The sequence below is a fragment of the Leiobunum rupestre genome, chromosome 3, assembly GCF_980474605.1.
Source record: "Leiobunum rupestre chromosome 3, qqLeiRupe1.1.hap1, whole genome shotgun sequence".
Lineage (NCBI taxonomy): Eukaryota > Metazoa > Arthropoda > Arachnida > Opiliones > Sclerosomatidae > Leiobunum > Leiobunum rupestre.
The window spans coordinates 71,663,620-71,674,980 of NC_143386.1; the positions used below are offsets into that span (position 1 = coordinate 71,663,620).

Consider the following 11,361-nt stretch of genomic DNA (forward strand, 5'->3'; position numbering starts at 1 on the left):
ATTTAACATTTTTTATTCAACTATTGGTTATTTAAATAAATATTATTTAAATATAGCCGAGCTTATTTTATTCATAGATAAAAATTAATCGACTGCCGAACACTAGAAGCAATTCTAATTTAAATACTTATATTTAAATAAATAGGAAAAAATGAACGATTCGATCGGAGGCATATCATTTTTACTACCTATATTTGCATTTCAGAAATCTATTTTAACATATTGAACGTCAAGAAAAGAGGCTTTTGTAGTATTTTTCCTCCTATATTTACATATTGGAATGTAATTTAACGTATTGAAGGTAGAGTATAGAGATTTTGTAGTATTACACTACCTATATTGGCATTTCGGAAATATATTTTAACGTGTTGAATGTAGAGTATAGAGATTGTTGTAGTATTTTTCTTCCTACGTGACTACACTGGAAACGTCTCTGTGTTATTCGCTTAAGTAATCGAGCCGACTCTGAATTTATGTTTTACTCTTTATTATACGAGGTTTTAACATACATCATTTCAGTACATTCTTAACTTATTCCATACGCTATTTAAAACATATGAGATAAAGATAACGAGGAAACAAGTTAACTCTGAACATATATGTTATGCTCTATACGTGAAGGATGTTGTAAGCTGAAATTCATAATGGTTAATGTGTAGTATTTTTCTACCTTTTTACATTTTATAGTATTTCTTTATCTATATTTGTGTATCGGAAAATTGTTTTTTTTTTAATATTTTCTATATATATTTGCGTATCAGAGTTGTGTGTTGTCGTATTAAAAGTAGAAAAAGGAATTTTTCATATTGTTATTCTACCTATTTACATATCGGAAATGTATTTATATTTTACCGTATTTAAAATATAGGTAATTGTTTTTATCGTATTTTTATACCTATATTTACATATTGAAATTGTTACGCATACGTGGTTCCCATTTAATATTGGAATATTTATAGTAATAAAAGATAACTATTGTAGAAAATAAAAGATATTTTAATTAAAACATTTCTTAATTTCTTTATTGTATAAAAATATTTACAATATTTAAAATTTTTTATATTGTTTAACTTCATTCATTTTTAAAAATGTAATTGCTCGACTTAAATAAAGCGTGAAACTAATTATTTTCAAAATTATATTTACAAATCTTATCCACACAAATTTCATTTAATTTTAATTTTAGTGTTTGATAGTATCTTTCTGACTATATTTGTGTATTAGAATTCTATTTTACCGTATTTAAATAGTATTAAAAGCGAATTGAAAGTTTGAAGAAAATATGAATTTAGTTCGTAAATAAAATCCTTTTATAGTACTTTGAAGGACTCTTAATACGTTTTCAACTTGAATAAAATTAAAAACAATAATCTAAGATACCCTTTAAAGTTAAATTCCTTTAGAGTTTATCAGTAAAACCACTTACTTTAAGTATTTTTTCAATCCTTTTACCTATATTTATATATTGGAATTGTTACAAATGGTTCTTTTAAACGTAACTTAGTACATTAATTAAGTATTTTTAATTTACCGAAATTAAAAAATAGATAAGTGGTTTTTATCTTATTTTATACCTACGGAAGCGATAAATAAGTTATAGCAATAAATTTTTAGAGTTTGGGGATGGGTGGAAAAAAAAATAAGGCTTTTCGTTTTTCCAACTGCTTTTCTGATGTACCCAAAAATGGACCAAAATAGACCAAAAGTACCCTTAAAACGACCAAAGCCACCATTTTTGGCCCTATGTACCCCATTTCGAACTAAAAGTACCCCAAACTGGACTTATTAGCTTTATTGTAATGTTAAACTCCCATAGAGTTTCCCCTAAAAAGAAAAAAACTTGCGGTCCAATTTTGGGTACATGAATTATTTCGGAGAGGGAATCCATGTTTTAAATTCAAATTAACCGCGCCCCCGGGCAATCCGCGCCTCCCAGGAAATCCACGCACGCGCGCGCGAACACTATCTTCCCGCCTAGGTTATTAAGTATCATACAACTTACATAATTTCAACTTATTTCGTACGATAAAACGCGATCGAGATATTCGTTTTAAGAAATACTCGTGAGATAGGTTCAAGTGCCAAGCGTACTACAATGATATTAAAATGAAGTTAAAAAATATTTCCATTCTACTTTAACAACGAATATTCCATGACGTCAAAACACTCTTAAATTCAAATTAACCGCGCCCCGGGTAATCCGCGCGCTCGCCGCCTAGGTTATCACTTTTTACATCATTTCAACTTATTCCGTACGATAAAACGCGATAAGATATACGTTCAAGTGTCTTTCAAGATAAGCGGAGATAAATGAACAAGTTGGCCTGAACACAATATGTTGATATATGAGAAAACAAATCGTCGCGAGAAATATCATAAATACATTGACTTTTCGATGATTTTACCCTCATTTCACCCCTTAAATCCCGGACCCCGAACCTGACCCCGACCCCGGGACTGGCGCCAGACCCTCACTTTCCTTCTACTAAGGCTTAAGGATTTCTTACAATAAAAGTAAGTTGCTTTTATTTCTTGTATTATTTGTAGTATATTTTTAAGACATAAAACAATTTGCATATTGAAAAAGCGTTTATATTGAGAAATGTCAGCGTATAAATTTAGGCCTTACCATTTCAAACAATACTAAGAAAATTAGGCCTAGCATGTTGGGGTAGAGAATGTATCCTTTGAAGCTCTAGAAAATGTATGTCTACAGCAGCTATAGATATCGAAGCGTATCGACTTGAAACGTTTCGTCCCTGGAAAAACCCACACGTCACCAAAGAACAACTAGCTGCATCTGGATTTTACAATACAACATGGAGAAAATGTACGATGTTACAAGTGCCACGGCGTCTTAGGAAATTGGGAACAAGGAGACGTATCAGTACGGGAACAGGTTAGATGCTATCCAAACTGTCCGTCGATGGATAATTTGCCTCCAAAAAAGTACCTCTCACGCCAATGGGACATTCCACCTACGCCAAGGCAAACTACCGTCATCCACAAACACATCTCACCTGAACCTGAATGCTACGTTTGTGGCTGTCCCTCATTTGTCAGATGAAACTTCTGTTAGACGCTACAAATACGTGATGTAGAAATTTTTGAAATATTTATTCAAGTTGCTCTTTCATAAAGTAGTTTCAACCCTTTAAATTAAATTGTTTATATCCTTTACGCAGATCGAACTACTAACTATTATATTGATAAATTACGGGTTAAATGTTTGTAACTAGTCGTAGAAACAATTTTACGTAATCATGTAAAAAAGTTGAAAAATAAACAAATTAAATGTAAATAATTTGTTCTTATTGCTCATTTTCTAGAGATTTGAAATTAAGGGGTTCGGAAACTTTAGCGATAAATTATGGAGTTTGGGGAGGGGGAAAGAGTGGGAAATCCATCCTCCAAAAATATGAAAACAAATTCTGGAGAATGGGGAGAGTGAAGTGGTAAAATCCATTCCAAAAAGCTGCGAGGGTAAAACTAATTCTGGGGGATGAGGAAAGCAGAAGGGTAACATCCATCCTCCAAAAATCTGAGAGAGTAAAGCAGGTGGGAAAATGGGGAAGCAGAGACAATCTGGGGATTGCCACCTGGATGACGAGATGTCAGAGGGATTATCTGGTCCTCAAGGGGGTAATCCTTATCTCTTATTTGTGTATATCGCAAGCCTTAATGAAGGTGAAGATGACCCGTATAATTTTTTTTCCTTAAAGAAAAGATGATCAACTTCTAGATTCTTAAAAAATTAATTGTATCCATTTAAATTACTAATTGCGTTAAGTAAAAATTAGTCACACTTATGTTTGAAATTCATAGTCAATCCTAACAAAATTGTACTGTTAACAATTAATATCATCCTTTTGATCTAGAAAACTATCAAAGCCTTATGAACGATTTGTAGTGACTACAGTGCTTTCCTAAACAGCTTTTGTTTAATCAGAATTTTCCAAAACAGCGTTTTTCAAAATCAGCGTTTTGTCAAAATAGCGCTTTGTCATAACAGCGTTTCCCAAAACATCAAATTGTTCAAACGGCGCTTTGTCATAACAGCGTTTCTTTATACAGCGTTTCCCAAAACAACAAATTGTTCAAATGGCGCTTTGTCATAGCGGCGGTTCTCAAAACCGTATTTTGTCGAAACAGCGTTTCCCAAAACGGCGCCGCTTTCTATAGCACTAATAATATAGGCCTATTGTAATACATATTTTTCTGGAATTTCGGCAAATTTCATTACCTAATGGTTTCTGCCGATAGTTAGTATTGCAAACTTACCTAACTTAACCTAACCTAACCTAACCCCTGAAGTTCATATGTATGTTATACATTTTCCATCGTCAATTATTATAAATTTTAAGAAGCCGCTGTCTTGACCGAAACCGCTGTTTGAAAATCGCTAATTTGAGAAACGCTATATTCAGAAACGCTGTTTATGGAAAAAGCTGTTTTGACAAACCGCTCTACTGACAAACGCTTAACCAAAAAACGCTGACTAAACCAAACGCTCTTTCGACAAACCGCGGTATTGAGAAACGCTATTTCAACAACCGCTGTTTTAACAAAGCGCCGTTGTAACAGAATGCTGTTTTGAAAAACGCGCTTTTGAAAACGCTATTTTAACAAATGCTATTTCAGTCAAGCGCTCTATTCCCTACATACCTTATGAACAAGTACTGCCCAAGCAACAACATTTCTATCGTGACATCTATCAATACGTTGTAACTTCTACGAAGAGGAGAATTATAAATTTTAAACTTCATACCTTACCAGCGAATCAACACTATCATATCAATTGAACTTAGTTATTTATATAAAAGATAAAACCAAATTTTGAATATTACACGACCAAAATCACAATTTTTTTTTATAAACGTAAGCAGAAGTCGGAAGGGAGACCGTACGATCATTTTATTAAGATTATTAACTACACAATTAAGACAGTTTGTTATAAACTATGTTTATAATTTATTTTTAGTTATTCATCATCGTACGTAAACATTAGGATAAAGCGGAAAATAAATTTATTTCCAATTTCTTAAAAATTAAACAATTCAATTTGTTTCAATTTACAATATGGTTCGTTGCTTTTGATATAAAACTGCTTTGAAATTTTTTTAATTATTTTTTAAATGCCACAGAAAAAAAGTAATATAAAAGTTTTATGAAATGACTGTTTCATTTGTAGTAACTTCATAGGTGTTCAAAATACTTATGGGTATAACTATGCATTGGCTTTCGCTGTTTAGAAGGTTTGACAAAAAGGAGGACTCGCCTAACAAACTCGACAATATATTTGTGATATCACCCTCAAAATCGTTGATCACTTTGCTGCTCTCTTCTTTATCGCATCTGCAACATAAAAACACGATCAGGCCATTTTCTTCAAACGCTTATTAAGTGTTTAAAGGTTATTTATCTAATAGAAATTAGATAAATGTTATAATTAAAAAAATACAGTTGAAAAAATGTTTTTAACGAAGGTGGTTGAAAAAGGATTCTATAAAGAGATTGTAGGCCATACTACAAATTTAACCGTTTGGTTGGAAATTGACCTATTTTACACTGACTTATCAAATGACAAGTTGATTCTCCCCCCGTAAAAATCGTCTTTTGAAAATGACATGTCTGCTATTGCAAATCAAAAAACATCGACCCATTTAGGTATTTTTTAAATTGATAATTCGACGTCATATAATTTTTATAAAAAAATGGACTATTCGAGTAAATTGAGACATCGTTTAAACGTAGCAATAATTTTCAATGTAGGATTAAGCCAGAGATATACCGCACCACGTTTTTCCAGAAAATTTCAAAGGGATAATGTTCATGCTAAAATGACGTTTTAAAATTTAAATATGAAAAGAGAACAACAAAATTGGGTCGACCTATATTGGCAGGACCTTACCGATATCAAATGATAAAATGATATAAATATAGGAGAGTACACTCTGTTTGAAAAGTCTTCGACAGTTAAAAGTTTTGCCCTCTTTTTAATTCTGCTAGAAAACTATAATAGATAGCTCGATGAAACCAATTGCAACTTTTATTTATTTTCCAATATCTTTCGTTATTTATCGGTTTCGTCCGCCACAAATTAATAGTTTGGCGGGAACCGTCAAAACTCATTTTTGACAACCTTTTAAATATTGGTTCTACGGCACTGTTTCGCGCGTTTTTGAATTCACAATGGTCGGTTCATATTTAGAAAGTGGAAAAATTATACCTCTACAACCAACGGTTGAGAAGTTATCGCGTTTCCAAACTTTCGTCGAAACAAGGAAACACCTAAAATGCATCAAGCGATTATAAATAACGCAACTTCGACGACAATTTGGAAACGCGATAACTTCTCAACCGTTGGTTGTAGAGGGATAATCTTTCCACTTTCTAAATATGAACCGACCATTGTGAATTCAAAAACGCGCGAGTCAGTGCCGTAGAACCAATATTTAAAAAGTTGTCAAAAATGAGTTTTGACGGTTCCCGCCAAACTATTAATTTGTGGCGGACGAAACCGATAAATAACGAAAGATATTGGAAAATAAATAAAAGTTGCAATTGGTTTCATCGAGCTATCTATTATAGTTTTCTAGCAGAATTAAAAAGAGGGCAAAAATTTCAGCTGTCGAAGACTTTTCAAACAGAGTGTACAAATGCATTTAAAGTATGAACTTGAAACGAAGAGCTGACTCTTACTGCAAGGTAATATCGCTGGACTGATCGACCTTTGTTCCTCCTGTAAGTCGGCTTCTGTCTTCCGCAGGTAACTGATTAACTGCTTCTTTCGAAAATTGAAAGCACCTTCTATTTCCTGGGCACCCTCTTCCATTTCCGGATGCTTATAAAATCAAAAATTATTGTATTAAAAAATTAAGTAATTTTTGTGCAGGAAATGGCATTGAAAATGTTTTTCCCTAATATCTACGTTCGTCTTTAACAATATTACTGGCCAGACCATTTCCAACATCAAAGCTGCTATGGAAAATTATCATACAAGCAATCGTTTCCCGCAATCTAAGATTGAAGATTGTACCTGAAACACCACTAAATTGGCGCCTTCTTTGATCAAAAATAAAAATGCACTTTTGTGCTTGCAATCAAACGATTAAGACTTAATATTTTAAGACTAAATAATAAATATTTTGAAATATACTTTATTATCTGAAAAGTATTATAGATAAGATTTTTGAATACTTTTAAATAGAAGTATATTTCAAGTGAAAATTTTGTTTTAGCCAAAATTTTATAAATTGCCTTAAGAAAGGGTTTTGGCACTTTAATTTGGGTGGTTGGTTTGACTTCCTACAGTAAATCGTTGCAGAGTGGTGAGATTTGTCGTATGGTTAAACGAGTTTCTATTCAAACCTGTGGAAATTGCTCATTAGAAATAATCTACAGATATTTTAAATTAATTGTTTTGCAGATCTATAAGTGAGTGGTAATAAAAATATTTAAAATTCAATTAGTTAAATTTTCATATTTAAAAAATATATGAACCTAGTAGCACTTGGGGTGCAATTTATCAAAATTTATTTGAATTATTTCGAAACTTACAGATACAAATTCCAGCTAAATTCCAACATTTGAAATTCTACTATTAATCCATCCAAAGTTAAACGTCCTTCGTTTAAAACTGGTGCAACCCCGGTGCCTAACTCGCGAATTTTAAAAGAATAAATCCTTATTGGACAAAACCTTGGTTTTCATTTTCGCCCGTAAACGGTCTTCATGTAAAAATTCATTATTTTATTCATTAGAAGGAAGATTCCGAATTAAAAAACACTTCTTAGGCCAGTTGCTGCTTTTATATGGAAAGACTTGGCAAAAATTTCCAAAGTGTCAAAAAAGTAAATATGTGTACACCGATTTAAGATATAAATATTTCATCAAACGTTTAAAATACGGCATTATGCATTATGTTTGTTATTAAAGTTTATTAAAATTTAAATCAAATTTATCAATACTATTGGTACGATAATTATTTATAAGTTTAAAAATATTAAAATTTATACCATGTAATTATGGATTAAGTTTTAGTAAATTTAAAATTAAACTCACCACCAAGATTCAGAAATCCAGCCCCAACCAATAGCATTACCGCAAGAGAGTGATACGCTAAAACAAACATTTTGTACGTTGTCGATGGATGGCAAGCGAAATTGTGCCTGCTATCAATAAATACATGTGGGATACCTCGTTTTTCTGCCTGGGTACAGTATGTAGACGTATATTGGATATTAACGTTAAATACACATCTTTAGGTAACCTGAAATCCTAAATATTGAAGGTTGATCCTTGGCGTTTTTCATAACCTACTTTTCGCTTACATTTGAGTAGTTATAGAACCAAGAAATTTAACCCCGGATTAGTCAGTAGCCGGATTCTGGGAAAAGTAAGAAAAGGGAAAAGAAGGTTAGTGGATAAAGTAATTAAAGACTACCCACTGTTCTCACTTTCCAACGAATATAAAGATTGTCCTTATAATAAAGTTTGAAAAGAAGGCTACTATGGAGCATTACGGCAACCCCATAACCTCGTTAAGAAGGTCAATAAAGCCTTATATATTTTATCGTGCCCTATGGTCTACATCCAGCTATTGAGTAGTTCAATGAAGTAGGTTATTTACTTATTCGCGCTAGCGCGTCCTACTAATATAAAGGTCATAGCGGGGAAAAGCAGCGAATACGTTGTTTCTGGTTTGTTACCCTCAAATTCTACTTAGAACAAAATTAGATTTTAATCGAAAACGAGTTCTATTCGTAGCGTGATAACTATCAGGATAATATACGAAGCCTGACACGGTCGATTGGTACCAATGAATAAGTCAAAAAAGTTCAATTTTTATTCCACTATTAACCTCTCTGATCTGTTTATATTATACTTTAATTAAAGTCAATTTATTTATACAATCTATTCGTATTAGGAAGAATCTATAAAATAAAACCATACATTTTAGAAGCATAAAATGTTTTTATCTGCGTCATGGGCTTCAGTTATTTAAGTGTTTTACTTGCACGCGAGATTTGCACGTGGGTTTCGGATTCCGAAGGGTCTCGCGACTGTAGCGCGTGCTCTCTACCTTTAAGAGCTACAGCTAAGTGACGTAGACGAAACATTGTCACATCACCTCCCCGTATTTTATAGAAAGATTTTTAATTATAAAAAATAATAAATTTCATTGATTTTGTAAACAAATTAAAATTTTAGCTTTTATAATTTTTATTCACTCAACCGCGGTGCAGAGCTCTAATGTTAACAAGTTGGCAAGCTTGCCAAAATATACCTCTCCTCCGAAGAATCTACCCTTGAGTGTATTAACTAAAATAAATTACGAAGTTACGAGTAAAGTAAGCAAAACGAAGAAAGCGCGTTGTATACCACTAGAAATTTTATTCATTAATGACCCTTAAGGGTTCAAAGGTACCGATAGACAAAAAACGAATTAACGAAGTGGACCACCCACGGGTTCTACCCTTTAACCCTCTTATCTCTGCTGACTTCGCTAAAACAAGATTTTACCTTTAAAATTTCATACGTAAAAAAATGTAAAACTTTAAAAACTATTAATATCCTCTTCCGCTTAAGCTGAGCTTATAATTTTAAATGGACCATAACATGTATCGGCTATGCAGGAGGGCTCGCAAAATGATACTATGACGTATACCGTGAACATTTGGTGGAAACCCTGCCATTTGGACGTTGAGACGTTTACCGTAACCCTCAGCACTCGGTCCGTCCCAAACGTCGAAGATTGTTCATGTGCAATCACAATTCGCAAAAGAAAATTATAAAACACCCAATGACAAAGAGAGGGTGCTTTTGGATAAACATTTTCCCTAATTCTAAAAAATTGCGTACGCAGCGATTACACTTTGCTCCGAAAATGCGAACGCGTTCGCCACCCAGACAGACAGACAGACCCACAGACACACAGACACACACACGAATACCCACCACACCTACAGACACACACCCACCGACAGACACGGTGATTGCGTAACATTGAAGTTGATTGGACATTGAATAAAATAACGTTTTACTTGTCTAGCCTCAAATTTCGTTTTTGACCAAATAGAATTGAGAGAGCCGCGCTACAGAGGTCGACGAATGTTGATTTTTTAAATACAATTCTTCAACACGGCGATGTTTGCAATCTTCCCACTTTAAATATTCCCTTTCGGGTTATTCAAGACAATTGTATCTTTTGAACTTTTTTTTCTGAAGGAATGAAGTAATAATCAACTCTGTTGAGAAAACTTCGTGAACACTGCGTTATCACTTCAGTATTCTTTGTTATTTTTAACGCGATATTTTCCAGTAGATGATATGTTCGATTGATAGTGTACAAATATGATATCTGGCTGAGTGCCAGTAAACCGTCCAAATGATATTGATAATATTAACGGTTGCTCGGGGAAAATACATGTATGCAGGTTGATGCTGGTTTGAAAAGTTTAAATGGGTTTAGTGTTTTTTTAAATCAAGAAGGTGATTAAATTAAACAAGGACGTCACTCAATCCAGAACCGGCATTTTTGAAAAAAAAAATCTGAGCGGAGTGCGCGCCAAGGAAGTAATAGTATCATAAATTTCATCTTTTGTAAAAGGGGCCACAATGGCAATGTGTGAACCATCTACGACTCCTATAATTCCTGGAAAATTGGCGACTTGACGGAATCTAAAAATTAAATTAAAAATGATTTAGTTTATTTTAAAGCAAATGGCGGCTCTATCATTGTATTATGGAAATGCCCCTTTCATACGATATCTTTCGAAAAAAGAGCAACTCCACGTCGAGCCGCCATTTGCTTTAATTGTAAGAGTATATACCAAAGTGTTTGACAATATATTACCCAATCTTTATTGCCATTTCTTCTTCATTTTGCGGAAATCTTTTGTGTTTGGGCATAACCAAATCCACAATTGCCTTACTTACCCAAAAACTGATCTTGGACGACTGCAAGTTGGTATGACCCAACTGCGAAAAATTGCAAGACCACTTGTATCTAATATTTAAAATATTTACGCATTGCGCATACTTAATTTCAATTCGTACAAATCAATATTTACCTTGGCACCTACAGGAAAAGATAATGCATTGTTTCCCGTGAGACATCCAGCCTAACGATCGCAAAGGGAATGATCTAAATATTTTTAATTCTAAAAAGTCTTTTAAATCTATAGTCGCACAGTTCGAGCGCTTGCACCCCATCTCGAATTACTCTTTGCCTACGCAATACGCGTCGTAATATTTCATTTTCATCGGCTTCAGCGGTTAAAGCTAAAATTTTCAACTTCAGCACGTTGACAACCATATTTTGAAAGTGATAATATTTCCAATCAGTAATGCTCTATC

At 33.2% G+C, this 11,361-nt stretch overlaps 1 long non-coding RNA gene across 1 annotated transcript; it reads left to right on the forward strand.

The window, feature by feature from the left end:
• Positions 1–5,775: 5,775 nt before the first annotated feature.
• LOC149954537 (uncharacterized) lies at positions 5,776–7,108 on the forward strand. Its single transcript, XR_016479914.1, has 3 exons — positions 5,776–5,965; positions 6,672–6,708; positions 6,770–7,108. It is a non-coding gene; the product is annotated as an uncharacterized LOC149954537 (long non-coding RNA).
• The last annotated feature ends 4,253 nt before the right edge of the window (positions 7,109–11,361 follow it).